Source organism: Neophocaena asiaeorientalis, unplaced genomic scaffold, assembly GCF_003031525.2.
Source record: "Neophocaena asiaeorientalis asiaeorientalis breed wild unplaced genomic scaffold, Neophocaena_asiaeorientalis_V1.1 scaffold89, whole genome shotgun sequence".
Lineage (NCBI taxonomy): Eukaryota > Metazoa > Chordata > Mammalia > Artiodactyla > Phocoenidae > Neophocaena > Neophocaena asiaeorientalis.
The window spans coordinates 4806862-4826358 of NW_020172592.1; the positions used below are offsets into that span (position 1 = coordinate 4806862).

At 43.8% G+C, this 19497-nt stretch overlaps 2 long non-coding RNA genes and 1 other non-coding gene across 3 annotated transcripts; 2 read left to right on the plus strand and 1 right to left on the minus strand.

Moving 5' to 3' along the window:
• Positions 1-1024: 1024 nt before the first annotated feature.
• LOC112395302 (uncharacterized) lies at positions 1025-4242 on the plus strand. Its single transcript, XR_003002350.1, has 3 exons — positions 1025-1089; positions 3084-3114; positions 3701-4242. It is a non-coding gene; the product is annotated as an uncharacterized LOC112395302 (long non-coding RNA).
• Positions 1276-18940, minus strand: LOC112395301 (uncharacterized). Its single transcript, XR_003002349.1, has 6 exons — positions 18816-18940; positions 18402-18517; positions 9659-9928; positions 4508-4647; positions 4336-4370; positions 1276-1940 (listed from the first exon to the last, which is right to left on the minus strand). It is a non-coding gene; the product is annotated as an uncharacterized LOC112395301 (long non-coding RNA).
• LOC112395363 (small nucleolar RNA SNORD93) lies at positions 3170-3240 on the plus strand. The gene has a single exon (XR_003002366.1). It is a non-coding gene; the product is annotated as a small nucleolar RNA SNORD93 (small nucleolar RNA).
• Positions 18941-19497: the final 557 nt, after the last annotated feature.

The window sequence follows — 19497 nt, forward strand, 5'->3', positions numbered from 1 at the left end:
GCCTTCCCTGATCCCCTTAGCAGGCTGGGCTTCGTGGCTTTGTGCTAGGCCCTTGGCACGTTGCATAGGCTTTTATCACTTTATGTTTCTTGAGGGCAGGGGCAGTTTCTCATTCAACTTTGCAGCACGGATCACGGTGCCTACCGCTGAGTGGGCACTCAGTAAATATTTGTTGCCCTATACAGTCCCTCCAACCAAAAGTGCTCTCAAGTGCTCCAGTACCTAGCAAGCCTCAAATCTCAAAATTCCAGGGAAGGATTAAGGATAAAACCAAATATAAAAGCAAGGCTTGGGGTTTCCCTGGTAGCACAGTGGTTAGGAATCTGCCTGCCAATGCAAGGGGCACGGGTTCGAGCCCTGGTCTGGGAAGATCCCACCTGCTGTGGAGCAACGAAGTCTATGCGCCACAACTACTAAGCCTGCCCTCTAGAGCCCACGAGTCACAATTACTGAAGCCCGCGCGCCTAGAGCCCGAGCTCTGCAACAAGAAAAGCCACCGCAGTGAGAAGACCGCGCAAGGCAACGAAGAATAGCCCCCGCGCCCCGCAACTAGAGAAAGCCCACCCCACGTGCAACAACGAAGACCCGACGCAGCCAAAAATAAATAAATTCATTTAAAAAAATAGTTTTTTTAAAAACAGCAAGGCTGGGGACTTCTAATGGCTTGCAGACCCCCCTGGGGGAGAACATGGGATACTTGAGGTGGGGAAAGGGGAGACGGGCATAAATATCTAACATTATTAGGGTGCCAGGAGCTCCGTCGAACCTGCCGCGAGGTAAATGGACACCACACTTAGGAAGGGCTCTGAGGCGAAATTTCGGTCGGTCGGCCCGAGGCCCGAGCTAGGGGAGACCCGGGCGGCAGCCGCCGCCTGCCCCGCTTGCCCCAGGCCGCCGGCAGGGGACGCGCGAGGGCCTCCGCGAGCCGCTGGCGGGGCGGGTGCTGGGCCTGGTGCTGGGCCGGGTCCCGAGCCGGGCGGGGCGCTGGGGCAACTTTTTGGTTGGCTGCCGCTGGGTGCTGACCGCCCAGGCCCCTCTTAAACTGGGTCTCTCCCTTCCCCTCCCTTTTCGGCCTCGGCGCACGACTCGGTAAGTGGTTTCCAACCAGCTCGACGTTAGAGCCCGCCACGTGGCCTGGGGGTCTCTCCAGTGGCACTTACCGGGCGCGCGCGCCCCTCCTGTCCCCGGGCCCGCTCCGTCGGGGCGGAGCTCGGCACCCCCTCGGGAGAGGCCTCCCAGCCCCCAGGGGAGCTCCTATGAGGGCCCCTCTGGGGCGGGGACGTCCTCAGTGTGCCGGGGACCCTTCCTCCCCGGGAATGACCCTCCTGGCGCCTAAAGACCCCCTTTTCCTCCCAAGGACCGAGGCGCCCGGCACCTTACAGTCTGTACCTGTGACCCCGACGCCCAAGGGATCCAGGCCACAGGGAGCTTTAAGCTCCTTTGCAATGAAAAAAGAAAACAACAAACAAACAAAACTTCGAGAATGAAACTGACCCAGGACGGAGGCGCAGGGCCCGGGATGGTGTCCGTGTTCTAGGCGCACGCGGGGCCCCCGGTGGCTCTGACGACCCCGGAACGGCCAGTTTAGGAAGCGGGTTAAGATCACGCGCCTGAAACACTTTTAAGCTTCAGAGCGGAGCAGTGTTAATTCCGGTGTTGGCGAGAAACGGAGGGAATTTCGCCCACACAGACTCCCCTGCCACAAGTGCCTTCCAGTTGCCACTTCTCCCGGCTGTTGGGCTCTTTAAAAGGTCTGGCGTTGAGTCTTGCGGAAGCGGTTAACTACTGTGAGCCTTAATGAGGGAGCAATTTTCTCCCCCAACTTTTCAGGACTGACAGTGCGTTATGCAGCATGGGACCCTCTTCCAACATTTTCAGGCTGTGAGGCTCATCATGGTTGTCTGTCCTGGGAAAAAGTCGGCACCGTTGGGGTTTTGTGTCTGCCAAGATAAACAGGAAAGGTTGCCCTAGAGAAAGTTTGTCTGAAAAAAGAGTTTCTAAGTTTCGGTGTGGCTCTCTTCGGCATCAGTGGGCATTTTTACTGTGTTTTACTGCTATACGTTCCTATAGAAAGGATTACTCTCTAAATTCCATAAAATTTGTAGAGATCTAAATTTAGAGTTGAGTGAATGAAATGAAGGAATCGTTCTAGGTATCATTGGTACCGCTTAGTAATCTTCTCTTGAAATGTGAGGCTTGTGGGGTGTTTTACATATTTGCCTCAGTGGTGAAAGACCCTTTTACTGATCAGAAAATAACTAATTTTACTAATTAGGAAACCAAATGGGACATCAATTTTATCCTGCTTTTAAAGAGGAAACAAGGAGCAGCGTTGCAAACTGTCCTAGGCACCCCCTTTCCAGCCATATATATGGGGTGGGAGCACACAGTTTTCCCTGCCCCGACTACCTGGATCTCTGGTGAATGGCACTACCACAGAGAGAAATGCAGTGCTCGGGCTTTGTTTTACAATTGGTTTAGATGTTGGGGATTCCTGCTGAGCCAAATGGTTGCCTCTGGGAGAGGGACATGGGCTGAGAGAGCCAGGCAGCAGGTCAAGGAAGCAGCAGCCTGAGCCAGTGTCTGTTTAAGGACTGGAAACTGAGCAAGTGCTGAGGACTGTTGTACACTCCCTGGGCTCTGCCTCTGGGTAAGCAGGTCTCAGGCTTCCTTTGGTTTTTTTTAATGTTAAAGTTTATTTCCCTCTTTCCTAGGTAAATACTGTTGCTAGTAATGTTTATTTTTTCCAAATTGATAATGTTCCATGCAACTGTAACAGGGAGATTAGAAGGTTGGTGACTGCTGGCTTTCTGTAAAATGGATTCCCAGAGTATTGGCACTTAGTTCACTACTTAATTTTACTCCTGGCTGGAAATTACAGGAGATTCCCAGTGTCAGGAAGTTTGGAGAATGTAGCTGTTTTAAAGGAACTCTACTTAAAGGTAGCTTTTTATTCATCAAAGGTAGCTGGTAGGTAGCCCAATAAAAGACTCTTTACCAAACACACACATATACACACACAGAAAACCATAAAAAGTTAGCATATGATATTCTTAACATTGTTTTTCTCAATTTCCTACCAGGCTCAGTCCAGTTCAAGACGCTGGCAAACAGGTATGGACCAAATGGAAAGAATTTGGCTTGAGTTAATAAATACGAATAGAATTCTTGGCCAAGGATGAGAACTCTAATCTGATTGGATATCCTGCTCTGATGGGTTAAAGGATTTACCTGAGGCCAACTTGATAGGTAGAAATTTATTAAGTACAATCACACCCCTCCCCACCTTTAAAAAGTATGTTTTAAATAAAATGGTGGGGGGGGGCTCTATTAAATAGGTAATACTTTATTATGCCCAGAAAAATGTTGTTGTGGGGGGGGGGGATTTTTAAGGGATTGGCATCTAATCTTTCAAGATGTTTATCTTTGGCAATGGTGGCCATTTTGAGTTAGAATCTTCCAGAGGCAGAGGGTGAATTGCTAGCATTAGTAAAATAGGATTTTGAGTTGAAAAAAATTGTTTTTCATTTTTATGTCAGAACATTACTATACCTGTGTTGACAATGTGTAGTACATTGGGGAATTCATTTTCCTTAACCTGCACTGCTTTTGTGAACATAGTCTAGACACTGTATTTTCTTAATAGCATCTTATTTAGTAATTGCTGCTCTAATTACCTACTGTGATACTTCTCTTACAGGGCTGCTGCTTGAAAGCTTTTCGAGGAGACGAGGTGTATTTGAACATGTGACAATTGATATATACAGAGTACAGGTTTTCGCTTACTGTCCCTTTCATGGTGGTAGCAGGGGAGGACTTTTGAAAAGGTGCCAAATATCTGCAAGAACATATATCTGCCCCATAGAGAATTTCTGTAGAATTTAACTCCATTTAAACTATTTAAAATCATTTTCCTGCCAGCCAGCCCCAGCCTGCAGCTCAACCTAGTAACTAGACTAGCTATTCTATCAATACAGCTATCTTAAGAAAACTGTCAGCTGCTTGAATTTACAAAGGTTAGTTCTAAATCCCCCACTTTTGACTATTCAAAACATTGTATGTTTCAAAGTATCCTTTTAAAAACTTGTTTTTTTGTGCTTACAGTTTTTCCTATAATAGATTATTATAGATTATTTTGATGATTAAGTTTGACCCCTTTGACAGATCAGTGGATTCCTAAGGATCAGGGAGGAGTTTGTTGCATAGGGTTTGGTTGGGGGTGGGTGTTGAAGAACTCTGCGCTTTGATTATGGTGCTGTTTGCCTTTGTCAAATTTTGGAGTGAGTTTTACTGAATGTAAATTCAACTTCAATAAACATGGCTTTAAAAACTTACCCTTTCTGGCATCTTAATGACATTTCCAATGAAATCTGTGGGAAGACAGTCTTAGGTCAGTAACTGAATGATTTACTGAGATTAGAGTGGCAAAAACATCAAAATTACCTTGGGGTCATGTAAGTGACTCGTGCACAAGTAAATACTCAAGAAACAATCTGTATATCCTCACCTATCAAGGGTGTACAGGTTCTCTTTATGGATGGTTCAGGCAACAGCACATACTCATTGTCTTAACAGCTGCATCTTCAATCCCATTTGGCAGGGTGTGAGCGGTCTGGCACTTTTCTCTGCATCTCTTGACAATGTATACTAGTGGCGACATGGTAGCAGAAAATGAAGTGAGAAACTTGTTACCCAACAAAATTTAGAATGGCTTTGGCCGATACTGGCTAAAACAGGGAATTAAGTGAGAGAATTAGGGAGTAAGTGAGGTTCTGGGTGCTGAGTAATTGGGTTTGGGTTAATCTCAAAGCTTGAAGCATAAGTCACATGGATTACTTTTTCTCTGGGGATATTCAAGGGTGTTTTTGAAAAGAGGGATGGGGACTTCCCTGGTGGTCCAGTGGTTGAGGCTCTGAGCTTCCACTGCAGGGGACACTGGTTCGATCCCTGGTTGGGGAAGTTCCACATACTGCGCAGTGTGGCCAGAAAAAAAAAATTAAAGCAATAAACAGTTAAATAAGATGTTATTTCCTTAAAAAAAAAAAAAAAGAACGATGGGCCACCCTTGGGCCATCTTGCCTGTAGGATGAAGCAGTGCCTTCAGATGCCTCCTTGTGCTTCCAGGTGTGGTACCTAACCTGCTCCACCTCCCCCCAACTCCCTTCCCTGTACCGTGGCAATACAGAGTTATCTAGCACCTTGATTAAGTACAGCCCAGGGTCACCAAAGTGAGTTGCAGCCAGTTCCAGGGCTGCAGTCAACTTGCCCTCCTTGGCATAGCACATGCCTGCATGTTGAGAAGAGCTAAAGCAAGAGTGAAAAGATGGCCAGCATGACTATTAAAATTACCAGGCCATTCTTTTGTGCTGAGGTGCAAAAGAGGAGAAGTGAAGCAAATCTGGAGCTGAATGAAATGTTTTCAGAGGATTTATTAGTTCCAAGGGAGGAGTTATGGTCATGAAGAGAATCTTTATGACTATAAAAGAAAATGTGATTGGAATATAATTCTATTCAATGGTCATGGTTTCACTGAAAATGTCAAATCTTATGTAAGAGCTCTAGTCACTAACCTCCCCAGATGTGACTTGCCTGGTATTGGCAGTAGTGCCATCACTATGTCAGTTCAGGTAGATTGAGTCATATAATTAGATTCAAGAATGTGCATACTCCATTTTTAAAGACAAGTAGTTTTTGTTTCTTAAAAGCAAGCAGGTCTTGGGACTTCCCTGCTGGTGCAGTGGATAAGACTCCGCACTCCCAATGCAGGACACCCAGGTTCGATCCCTGGTCAGGGAATTAGCTCCCACATGCATACTGCAACTAAGAGTTCACATGCCACAACTAAGACCCTGTGCAATTAAATAAATAAATATTTTTTTTTAAAAAAACAGGTCTTTATAGTTCAAGTGAATATTCCAAACTAAGGTATGTATTTTTTTTTTAGGTTCCACAAACAAATGTTTATATAATTTGGTAAATATCTACTATGTTTCCCTTGTGTGTTAAGTCCTGTGATGGATGATTCCTGCCTTTATGGAACTTACACGGTGTGGTTTATCTGTGACACTTTGTAAGATGAAGCTGGTTAGAATGTGCCTCCCTCAACTTCTCTTTTAAGGAATAACTTCACTCAGTATCTGAGTCAATATCTGAAAGATTCAATTGTTAGGACAAACTATAAAGAGACTATTATATCTATGTATACCCCCACCACATTCCCAGAATGATTTGGGGTGGCTTATAAACAAATGGCAAACAGTACAATAATTAGAGGAGGGAATAAAAGCGCAGCAAGAACAGAGCAGGGTATAAAACCAAACCATTAGACCTCATGCTTTAGGCTCCCGCCAGTTTGGCTCTGAGCTTCCTAGGAGCCAGAGGAAATCCGGTTGGCAAATTTGTCATTTGGCACTTGAATATAAATTTTAAATGGACAAGGTGGAGGGGGCAGGGTCATTTACATTCTAGGCTCCCTGGAACCCAAGTGAGAAGATGCTTTTTCTCCCTCATGATCTGAAGTACCTTGAAGGAAGAAGTAGAACAGAGAAGGTGTCCAGGTAACGAAACAGGGGGATCTAGAGATAGTAAAGACTGAGGCATTTGACCAGGGTAGTAAGGTCAGTCAACCAGTGACCCCTGTGAGCCAAGGTCAGAGATAACACCTCAAGAGGAAAGCCACGTTGAGAACAAATAAACAGCCAGAGATGTGTATGAAAGGCTTATTTTAATTTTGTACTCATAAGGATTGCCTTTCCAAAATTTACCTTGTGTTCATAAACTGAAAAGTTCTGATTCTGATATTTTGTTATAAAATTGTGACTTATCTGGGACTATGCAACCATGGCTAGAAAGCCCCCTGCTTGAGTTTGTCTGTATGGCAAGGGCCAATTATCTTGAGGTACCCTCCCCAGTTGCCATCTGCATTTCCAGAACAGCTGCACATCAATCTGTTTCAGAGGTAAACAGACAAAATCCAGTCAGTTCAGGTTGATGTATGTCACCATGATTTGTTTCTGGAAAACAGATCAGAATGTTGTAGTTGATGGAATGATTTTCCAGTTGGACAAATGCTCTGGCATGTTACCCCCACTACCCGGCAGAAGAGAGCCCATTGTATCATTTATAGGCTTCCTATAGTGGAGAAATATGTGGAACTTTGGGAATCATCACAGATGATTCCCAAACTGTACTCCAGTACAGTAGCCACTAGCCACATGTGGCTATTGAGCGCTTGAAATGTATCTAGCGCAAACTGACATGCTGAGGTGTAAGAAACATCAGCTTTGGAAGAATTAATATTTTTTAAAGATGCATCTACAATCATTTGTATTATTTTTTAGATTCCACAGATATAGAAAACAAAACTTGTGGTTACCAAAGGGGAGAAGGAAGTGGGAAGGGACAAATTAAGGGTATGGGATTCACAGATACAAGTTGCTATATGTAAAATAGATAAGCAACAAAGATATACTGTATAGCACAGGAAATTATACCCATTATCTTATAGTAACCTAGAGTGGAATAAAATCTGCAAAAATACCGAGTCACTATGTTATACACCTGGACCTAACACAATACTATAAATCAACTATACTTCAATAAAAAAGAATGTAAAATCTCAGTTTTATATTGATTACAAGTTAAATGATAATATTTTAGAAATATATTATTAAAATTATATAAATTGATTTGCATTATATTTCTGTTGGGTAGTACTGGTCTAAAACACGAAATATTCATGGAAACATGGAGATAGTCATTCCACGATCCAATATAAACATGTTGCTGTCCTACTATACAAGGCCTGGAGGAAAAGCAAGAGTAAAATTTGTGCTTAAAATGCAGAATTTACAGGTAAGCAGCTAATTTTTCAAGGGCAGGAGGTGCAGGTGTAGGGAGCCAGTGGTACTTAGAAGACTTGATATAAATTCTACATAGAAGACGACATAAATTCTACACTCAAGCCGCTAGCACTTCTGGAGGTTTTAAATAAAAGACTTCGGGATGGATTTATTAAACACTTGTTCTGAGACTCGCCTGTGCAAGTACTTGTGTGTTCATTGGGATAATCAAGGGCCAGGAGACGTGATGTGCTACCTCCTCAAAATACAGCCTCCTTAGTGAAGAATTCATGTGAGGAGCAGTTCTGGTTTCCTGACCTAGTTGGGTGTGTGTGTGTGTGTGTGTGTGTGTAGTAACGTAGCCTTTCAGATTTTTTCTTGGAAAAGGAAAGATTGGGGGAGGTGGCACCATAAGTAGTACCAGAACTTATATACAGCACAATTTTTTTCAAAGTACCTTATGTTAAGCAAAATGTTCACAAAATTCTCTCCTTCCCTTGTTTTCACTCAACTCAGCTCTAAGAAGCATGTCTGTGTAAAATTCCCTTTTGTAATTTCCTTACTATGAATGACTTTTGGTCATTTTTGTCTTTTAACAATAGGTGGATTTTTTCCTTTAGGTTTCACATTTCCTTTAAGCAGTGGTTCTTAAGAGGGGGTATGGGGGGAGGAGTATTTTACCCTCCCTGGGGACATTGGGTAATGTCTGAAGACACCTTTGATTCTCACAAGTGTGTGGTTGGGGGCTGCTCCCTCCATCTAGTGGGTAGAGACCAGAGATGCTGCAGAGTGTCCTACAATGCACAGGACAGCCTCGACACCAAAGGAGTATCTAATCCAAAATGTCAACAGCGCCGAGCTTGAGAAACCCTGTCTTAGAAAATCATTCCCAACAGCACCAACCTGCTACGGTGGTACTGAGTGTGCTACAGGCTATTCCCCAAATGTGACTCCCCCACGACCCCCAGAAAGGTTCTCTGTACTTTGAGGCCTGAGGAGCCTTCATTGCTAGCCTCATTGTTCTCACTGCTAAGTGAATTTCTATTCCCACAGCATTTACAAAGAAGCAATTCATTATTTAAAGCAAAGAGCTATATGGGTTTTCTAGGCTCCCCAGAAGATTGTTTTAGTGTTGATTGATTGCTTCTAAGCAGCCAGAAACTCAAATTTTACTCATCACAAACTAGTGGTGTTCTTAATCAGAGATGGTCAAACTGGATGTCTTGGCTTGATTGCTGAGACGAAGCCTGCCCAAGTCAGCTGAGGGATCCTCAGATCCATGGCCTGACGCTAGACCCCAGAAACCACCCAAAGGTTGTTACCATGATTGAATTCAACAGATAGCTTCAGTCCTCGTGAGGGGCACACAGCCCATCAAAAGGACGTTCACAAACCAGCTGTAGAACAAAAACCCAAGGAACTGAGACCAAACGTCACTGACCGTGATCTAACTCTAATTTTAATACTGACCAGAAGATCCTGCCTAATTTTAGAACCCAAAGAACAATAAAAACCTGAAAACGTTGAATTGTGTTGGCAAAATTAAAACAAGCCCCTTCAAGTTGTCTGGAGTGGAATCTGAGTTGTTAATGGGCACACCACGAGTCAGACCCCAATCAAACTCTGGCTAGTAGCCATCGCCCCAAAGATGCACTTAAAGCAGTTGATGCTATTGCCAAAGGTGATGGTGACATAATTGCTCTCAAATGTAGCAGTGGAACAAGATAAGCACCCAGTAGCAACTCGGGGAAATCACCGGAAACAGTGAGATGGGGCCAGTGTTAGTAAGGCTCTGAGTGGTCAGAGGCGCTGCCTACCTCTCAGGTTGAAGTGCTCTTCTTCACTGTCTTCTGAGCATGGGCATTTGTAACCTTACACTTCCTTGCGTTAAAAAAATACAGCACAAACAGGATGGAGGTGAAGACCAGCATGCCGAACACGCTGCGGGGCCGGCGTGGCCAGGACGAAGTGGATGAGGTCCGTGAGGTAGTTCAGGGAACACTGCACACCGTTCACAGCCCCTCGCTCTGTTTCCAGAATGTTCTCCTGAAGAAGCTGGGTCACAGTGAGGTCAAAGGACCAAAGACCTACAGGGCAGCAGTGTGGGGGGAGAAGAAATGGAAAGAGATGTCAGAGACCTCGGGCAGGATTCTGGCTCTTGCACTGACTGGCACGGTCACGCTGGGTAAATGAAGCTTTCGGTGGCTCAGTTTCTCAGCCGTGAAATGGGACTCTTTAGATCCCATCTCACTGGAGGATTACATCAGACGGTCCTGTGAAGTGGGCAGCATCATGCCTGGCACAGTCAATAAGTTGTGGTAGTATAAATTGTATTTTTGAATCACCATCGCCACCATTATCACTAGGTAGCGATATAACTTCATTTTAGATGTATCTATTTATGTCTCCATTCCACTCCAAAAATAGTTCGGACAGAGAGCAGTCTTGAGCTTCACATCCTGCTCCAGTTCCACGTGTTTCCTCTTCCCTCCTGATCTGGCAGAGGAGGAATGAGCTTCCTCTCCCCTCCCCCACCTTTAACCACATTAAGAGGCTACATTTGATTACACTTCAGAAGCAGCCTCAGGACCTGCCATACAGGCACCACATAAGTCAGAAACCAGGTGGCAATGCTGTCCTTGAGGGCCAGTCCCGGGGGCTCTTGTGCCTGCTCCCAGCTTCTGCCTATAGTTGGTTTCCTTCTGGACTCTCCCTGAGATCCAGTGCTGGCCCTGCAGAGGCCTCTCGTTTGCCTCTGTCCTGATCTCTGGACTGAGCTCTGAACTCAAGAATTATTTGGGTTGAATATGCCATGTCCTCCAGTGTCTGCCTTTGCAGAGCGTTGGCCAGGCCTTCTGTCCTCCTAGGCTGCCCTTGTCACCCTGCAGTAGCCCGCACCTGGGACCCTGGCCCAGGCTCCCCACTCTTCTCGGCCGTCCCAACCACCCGGCATGGCCTCGAAGCCTCAGGGTTTGGTCTGCCAAAGGACTCTGACCTGGAGCTCACCTATAAAACCCACACGCCTGGCCCCTAACAAGCAGTGCGGACGGGTCAGAGGTATTTATAAAACGCTGCAGCTGTACAACATGCAGCTCTGGAAGTGAGGGCTGATTCTGCACTGACAGAATTATTGGTAAATTGAGGGCATACGGAGTCGCAGTTCTTAGATTTTCAAAAGCAAAGTGACTTGGTAATATGTCAAATCCTGCTGTAGCCAGAGTTCTGTAACTTCCTTTCCACTAAGAATGGAAACAAGTATATACTGAGCCAATGTCTCGGGTGAGCTCTGTGTCTGGGGATCTGTGGTAGACAGCAAGGTGGCCACAGGCCACTGGTCCTGGTGAGACACACGTCATCACGGCCACCAGGCCTGACCATGCTAACCACACTAACACAGGGACGATACTATATCTTTGGGGGCACTGGTACTTTTTATCGGGTGCAGTTTTGACCACACCACCAACCCTGGAGTGATTTGTAATTCTGCTGGGAATAAATGTGAATGGCATTTGCTGGCAGTGGGTGTGCGGGATTCAGTCAGCATCCGTTTCACTCGGCATTGTGGTTCTCGATCTCACTGTCCACACCACACTCCACGCTCACACAACAACGCTCGTGAAAGCACCGCAATCACAGCCAAGATATAAAAATGATGATGACTGAAGATGAGAGTTAATATTCATTTTTAACAAATAGCTCCAATACCTGTGCCTTTGATCCTCTCCTTCCACCACCCGCCACGACACTCTCTCTGATGGGTAGGTACTATCATTACTATCCCGTCTTACAGACAAGGAAACAGGGACACAGGGAGCTTAGGTAACGTGTGAACATCATGGGCAGCCTGGCTCCACATCCTGAGCTATCTCCCTTGTGAGTGTCAAAGGTGTTGTGGTGTGTCTGGCATCCTTATCAAGGGTCAGCAAAAAGAACTGCTATTGCCATAGAGAAAAGCCCGAAGTTTCTCTCGTACTGAATGTTTCTCCAGACTGTAGGCATTGCCAATGAGATTTCACGTTCTCTAAATGTGATGTTTCCTTTGTGTCAGGAAGAGCCAGTTGGACTTCTTTCCCCTCCCCCCCCCTTAGAACTAGTTTATTATCATAATACTATGTGAATTGTGTAAATCTTAAATGGCCAACCTGCTCTCTGTCGTTCATGCAATTAAAGGCTGGGAAGTACAAGCCAAATAGCCTAATAAAAGATAATTCACCTGTCAGGTCCTTCACTTAAAATATTTTAGAGGTTGGGTCATCTCCAGATGAAAGAACAGGTTTCTAAATCAGCTATTTGGAATTAGGAACAGTTCCTTTCTCATACATGCACATTACATCAGAGGAAAGAGGTTCCCAAGCTAGCCTGTTGTTTTATAACCGCTGGAATTAGACTGACAAAACTCTCATTTCTCCTCTCCCAATATTCTCAAGATTCTGTGGACCAAGGGCTTCTGGGTCTCCTTGATAGAAAGCAGAAAGGTATCCCCAAATCCCATGCCCCCACCCCGCTGTGGGCCCAAGGGTGAGAAGGGGAAGCTCTGAGCCCCAGGAGGGCAGGGACCTTGCAGGAGCCCAACACCTGGAGTTGGGGCTGAGGTTCACAGCAGAGGCAGGCAGGGAGATGCTGAACGAAGGGGGAAGAAGACGGTTCAGCCTTTGATCCTCTCCTTCCACCACCCGCCACGACACTCTCAGCTCCCTCATTTTTGCTCTGGGGATGGGGGATCCCCTGGCTCTGAGCTGTGGCCTTGAGGTTGGACTGAGGGGAGGGAGCAGGGCTTGGGCAAAGAAATGATGCTCCTGGGTGGAAACCGGATCACAGGGAGTCCATGTCTAAGAGCAAGGCCCAGACTCTTCCCAGACTGGGCATCTGCAGGTCGAATCACTCGGGGCCAACATGCTGTTAATCCCCATCAGTGTTGATACCCAATATGTTGCTGCTGAATTCATCAGGCATAAAATGACCAAAACAATTTTTTAAACACCCTAACCAAATCATATATGTCCTCACTGCCAGGTATGAATGACATTTGGTTGGTGGCAGAGTTCCAAGACCAAGTTCTCAGGGGAGACAAGCTTGCAGATATTCAGAGTCAGGCACCCTGTCTCTGGGAAAGGATTTCCCTCCCCTTCCCGAGGCAGCTAAGGAAAGCTCTGGCGCCACCAAGCTGTCTTCTTTCCCCTCTCCCCATCCCACTTCTAGCGGGGAAAGGACCCAGGTCAAAATACTCCTTCAATGTGGATGCCATTTGTAGCATTTACATGCTTGACTCCTGGAAATAACTATTTTCACTTCCCCAGATCTCCACATCTCCACATTTCGGCTTTTGCACAACTTCCCATCCCGCCTAGAGCACTCTTTCCTCTTCATGTCACCTGCCGAGCTTGCCCTTCAGGGATCTCTTAATTGTGCCTCCTCCTGGAAAGGCTTCCCGGGCTCCCAAGACCAGATTTGGTATCCCTCCTATGTGTCTCCAATCCTCTGTCCTTCTCTAACATAGCTCCTGTCACTTTGTGTTGTTGGCCATTGCTATTTGCTCACTCTTTGGTCTCCCATCCAAACTGTACACTCAGTGGGGCTAAGACCTTGTTTGATTAAACCACTCATGTATCCCCAGTGTCTAGGACAGTTCTTGTCACATAGTGGGTTCTTAGTGAATGAATGATGAAGACTGACAACGACACAGTGGTGAGACCATGAAATGCTTCTACGATTACTTAGCAATATCACAGGCTGCAGAATCCTGTGCCACACATGACCCACCGCTCACAATTCCTGCCAGGATCACACCCAAGAAGAGCAAGGTGATGGAGATGTAAGGGAAGTCCCAGAATTGCTCTTGAAAGAACCCAGACTAAGGCAAACAGTAAATTCAGGAAGGTGGATGTTGACAGGAGAGGGAAGACACGGGAGAGAGTGAAAGACAAAATTGCACATGCTTGAGATGTGGTAATGAACTCTTGGAAAGAGTGGTGGATATTTCCTCTGGTTATTTTTCTGAAGAAGCAGATATTCATGAAAAGGAAATGACAAATACCTTTCCATCTTCCAGGACAGAATAGGCAATGATTGCAAACAGATTTTTAAAGTACATAACAAGTTGTAAGAAGTATTTAGCACAAATTAAGACAAACTCCAAAAAGGACTAGAAGAGCCAAATAAGGCCATGAAGGAAGGAGAGAGGGTCAGGTAGGCTAAATCCACTCTGGCCCAAGAACTGTGGGAAGGGTGAATTTGGTTATAGAAAAGAATTTATTGCCATAGCAGGGTTTTTTTGTAAAGATAACAATGACAATGAAAAAAAAACCAACATTGCCTTAAGTTCTACTCTATGCAGAAGGAAATAGGGTTTTATGTAGACTATCTTATCTAATCGCTTCCCTGCCATCAGTTCTGTTATTTTTATCCTTACTTTACAGATAACGAGACACAGCGAGTTTGAATAAATTAGCCACACATGGTCACACAACTAAAAGTGATAGATGGGAAGATATAGCTCGCCCTATCTATCTGTCTATTTACCTATCTATCCATCCATCCATCACTTAAATATGTATATCTGTTTACCTATCTCTATAAATACTTATATTTTATCCATACAGTGAGATCTGGTGAGCTTTAATTGCAAAACAACTTGAGAGAAAATATAATTATAAGAAGTCCAGGACCTGCACAGCAGGGGGAAAGGCATCACAGCCTGAGGGGGGCCTCGGAGTGTGGAGTTCCGGAGTCTGGACAGTCGGAAAAAGAAGCCTACCCATCTTTCCTCAAGAAACTATACCAAACTGAATTAGAATTTCCTCTTCTTAATTCCAACTATCCAAAGTGATAATCTCACTTGTCCAGTTTAAGTCAGGTGTCAATACCAGGCTTACTCAATCACGCCTGACAGGAGACCATCAAGAAGGAGGATTTTTCTTGTCACTTAAGAGCACAATTTGGGGACCATGGATCAAGAATGTGGGAATAATGGGAAGCTATCTAAACTGGCCAAATTGGAAAAATCAACCCTAGCTTTCAGTTCAGTATTAGACATCACAACTGCAAGACCCTCATCTCTATCTGTTTTTAGGATTCTTGAGTTTATTGATTGAGATAAAAATATGATTTCATTTTCATTTGTCTTAAACTTAGCTTTTGTTTGAAACTGACTTTACCAACTCAACTTCTGTGCTTACCTGAAATGTCTGTGATTTGCAACTTAGTTTCACATAATCAACAATAAAGCAAAATTGCTTAAAGATACAATTTTTGAAAAATTATTAGTCGACTGGCTGTATTTTTTCCATGACTGTTCTCCCATTTGGTACTGTATTACATTTCTCTTTAAAATTCTTATGCTTAAAATAAAGTAATAGGTAAAAATAACCATAAATAAAGTGATCATCCATTTTTAGAGATATACCAATCCAAAAAAAAAAGAATTCCAGAAAGAGAAACTGAGGTCAGAAGCAATGCCTGGGCTGTGTTGCCCAGGCAGATGGGCAACATTGTCCATAGGCAGGTATAGCTCTTATCTTGAGAGAATGGGGTCATATTTACTGGCAGGTTTACTTTTCTGTCATCCTCATCCTGATGATAAGCAATTTCTGATTTAAAAAACACCGCTGATAGCAGGGATGGCCAATTTATCTATTGTCTTGACCAAAAAACAGCCCATATTCCCTGACATAGTTGTCTCTCTAGCTTAGCGTCCTTAGGAAAGAGACTTATGATAAAATAGGAAGGAGTATGCCCTAAGGACCATGGAATAGGTTTTGCAGGCTGTAAACTGCACGGTCCCCAGGGAGTGCTGCTCAGAGTGGAAACTCACTTAATGGAGCCCCTGGAGTTGTGTAGTGTACAATCTGTGTAACTGTACACGGCAGACCCCCCTGCTTCCACCAATGACACCAACCATATGAACTGAATAACAAGTGGCACTATTGGAGCCTTCTCACTTCTCACTGTTTGAGGCACATTTGCAGACAGAATATTAAGATTATAGTTAGACACAAGCTCTGAAAAGAAGAAATGAAGCATTGACATAAAGGAGGGGAAAAAAAAAAAGCAAGAGCTGTCTCTGAGTTTGCATTGCCTTGAATGTTCACAGCCTCCTGTCGCCTTTCTAGGAAGTGCCCCCGTTTGTCGCTGGGGTTTTACAGCCAATTGGGGAACTAGTTGAAAAACCCTGAATAGAAATAGAAACTCTACAAGAAGTGAAACCAAGCTCCATCCAAGAATGAAACCACAACCGATCACATGAGATGCCCATGTCATCACCTGGCCCATGAACAGGGGAGCAGATATATTGATGATCTGGTCCAGCCGCCAGACAGCTGCATTCATCCCTGTAAGTGACAGGACGGAAACACTGCAACTCAGTGCATGAGTCTCTCCTCCTGGTGAATTTAATGTCGTGTATTTGCTAGATTTGTGAGCCCGCACTGGGTGAATGGCAGTGAAAACAGGAAAGATCCCTTTTAGTCTGACTCTAGATTAATCATAGGATTTTCAACCTGGAAAAGACCTCTGAGATCAGTTCTGTTGGAATTTGAACAATTAACCAATGAGTAAACTGAGGGCTAGAGAGATTAGGTAACTTGGAGTTATTCCAACTCCTGTCTCAGCACTCTTTCTATCACATCCCACTGTCCAAACAACAACAGTATTAATAGCCATTATTATGACTAACACATTGACAGGGCAGAGAGGGAAAAAACAGGGGACAAAGGATAGAAATAGTTGAATACTCTTTGCCACACGCATAGTTCTAAGCCTTCTACACATATTCATCTCACTCAATCCTTGCAACAACTCTAAGGGGTCCGTAGTATCTCCCTTTTACAAATTAAGAAACTGAGACATAAAGAAGTGAAATTAATTAAGGTCACAGGGAAGGTAAATGGTGGAGCTGAGATTCAAACCTAGGCAGTCTGACCCTAAAGCTTATTCTCTTAACTATTCCACCATCATTAAAGAACATATTTACAAGATGATTTTTAAAATTAGAATAAACCTCAGATCTGAATCTGTGCTTTATTTTAGATTTCTTTAAAATTAATTAACAGCAAGCAGGAAGATTTTCTTTTACCCAGAGACAGGACACTTTCAACACCATGTCACCTGGCTTGTACCCACATAGCTGTTTTATTTTGGGTGTTGTTATTTAAGCCACAGTACATCCAAATAAGTGTAGTTTAGAAGAAAACATGATTATAAGGGGCTTCTACACATTGTAAGGAGTATATTTTAATAGACTCCTCTGTAATAGCTTCCTTTATCTTGGCTATCAACTCTCATGAACGTTTTCTAGCCAAGAGTACCAACTGCACAAATATAGGGTAAGACAAGATCTCCTGCTTTAGTTTGGCAATTTGAATATCTCACAGTGAAAATGATCCAAGTTTTATAAATGGAAGAAAAAATTAAAAGATGCCAGATTCTTCCATTTAGCTCCATTATTGAAAAAAATGATTCTACCTCTCATTACTAGTGATTAGGTGATAATCAAGTCACACTTGGGGATGAATTTTCTGGAGAAAGTAGAAGCTTATCACAGACAAAAATTAAGAAATCTTTTAATTCACTTATTTTTCAAATCTAAAATGACCAAAGAACCTCTGTAATATATTCAGAGGGATTTCTCTCCCGAAAGTATGGTCTATATATCCTTTTGATAATAACAGTCTCATCCATTTCTTACATGCTTCCCACGTGCAGACATAATCCTTCCCAAAAATGAGCTGGCGGCAAGGTGGGGGGTTGTCCTAATTTCTCTCATTCTACAGATGAGGAAAGTAAAGTCTAGAGAAGTTAAGTAACTTGCAGCTGGTAAGAGCCATGGCTGGTTTTAGCTGCATTCAAATGCAGGTCTCTTTGACTCCAAATACCTTCTATTAAAGGCTACTTTCCTGCCTTTCTCAGAGCGCTAATTGTCTCATCAACTCTGTTCACTAAATCAGGCCTACCTCTCAGCAGATTAGAGAACCTGTGATGCCCTGTTATATCCACAGCTCACCAGCCAGCTGGCCTCTGTTGTCACCTGTGAGGCTTACAATCCAGTCCTTCTGAATGGTGTTGGTCAGTGCTGTGCTGGCCAGGTTCGCCAGGGCTGCCAGGGCGATCACAGCTGTGAAGCAGACCACTGAAGGAAGGAGGGTAAACGGAGTTTGGAACCCAGGGATAGACTTTCTCAGCCCATTGTAATACATACAGTTACTTACCTGACAGTTTGAAGAGCATCTAAATGAACCCAAAGACTTTTGAGAGAAAGAGGTTCAATGCAGGTTTGAAGCCAAATGTTGTTGTATTTATTCTCAGCGTTTTCTTCTTCCCACCCCAGTAGCACCAGATCCGGTGCTAATTTGTACCTTGCAGACAGAGACTGCTGTTCTATTGCCTTCATGACTGTGAGATTTAGACTCTGATTAACAAATTAGGGGTAAGGAGAGCACTGGTGAAAGATTAGCCAGATCCCAGATCAGTGAGCAGGGCCATCCAGAGATGACTCACTGAAGGACATTCTGGTCTTGCCTGTGACATTCACTCTCACAGCACAGGGGGGAGATGGCAGACACTCACAGTGAACCAGCCTTGCCATACTTGCTCCAGGTCCCTTCTGTATGAGAACACAAGCATCAGGACCGCACAGCCGGTGGTGATAGAGGCATTCTGAGTGAAGAGCAAGACATGACCAACTGCAAAGGGAAACAATATTTATTCTTGGTTTTAAGAGACAGGTTACAATTACATCATCATTTAATGCAGAGTAACTGCAGTTGACCAAACCCCTGTGCCAACCAGGGTTATCATTCCCATCAGCAATCATAGGCTGAGTAGGAAGCAAAGAGCAGGCTTGTGTGCTCACTAAAGGCAAAGCCTTTACAACCAGAAGAAGAAGAAGAAAAAAAAGCTGGGTTTTGCAAGCAAATGAAAGCATGCTTTGAGAGTAAGACGATATGAAAAGCAGGATATTAGATAAATCAAAGCACTTACGTTTTTCTACTGATATATCACACTCTTCTTTAATTTGTGACTGAAGTTATCAATATGGCCTAAGGACCAACAGTCCAGATTTTAAATAAGTTAGCCTTTTCAGTGCTGTGCTTTCAGAGAATGCCTTGCCCAACCTCCTAGGTGAAATGAAAACAATCAGGCTGACTGGTAATCAAAAGACTTGGAAAAACTTAGGAAATCCTACATTCTTCTTGGGTAAAGGAAGGTTAAAGAGATATTAGAGGGAAAAGCTAAAAATGGATTGACATTTGAACAAATAAGTCTCCAGATAGTAATTCCCAGTTTAGACAGATTACTTGGTATAAAGGTTATCTTTTACACATAGAAATTGTCTTTAATAGAAATTACATAAGTATATTATACATAGGTAATACCAGAGTATTAAAATGAAACATGTTTTTAGGAATTTAATATTAAAAATCTGTGATGGATAAATATCTAAAAACTACAATAAAATATTTTAAATCTAGTACCAGAGAATGACAGAAAGCTGGATACCGCTTTTTCTAGTTTTTAAAACTTATGCCCTGTCATTATTAAGTTCATATCTGTATTTTATTTCACTAAGTAAACCAAAAAAGCTAGTGAGGTCATAATTTACCATATCCTTATATATGTATTACCTTTTTTTCTTGGTTTCCTGTTGATCCAATCACCAATT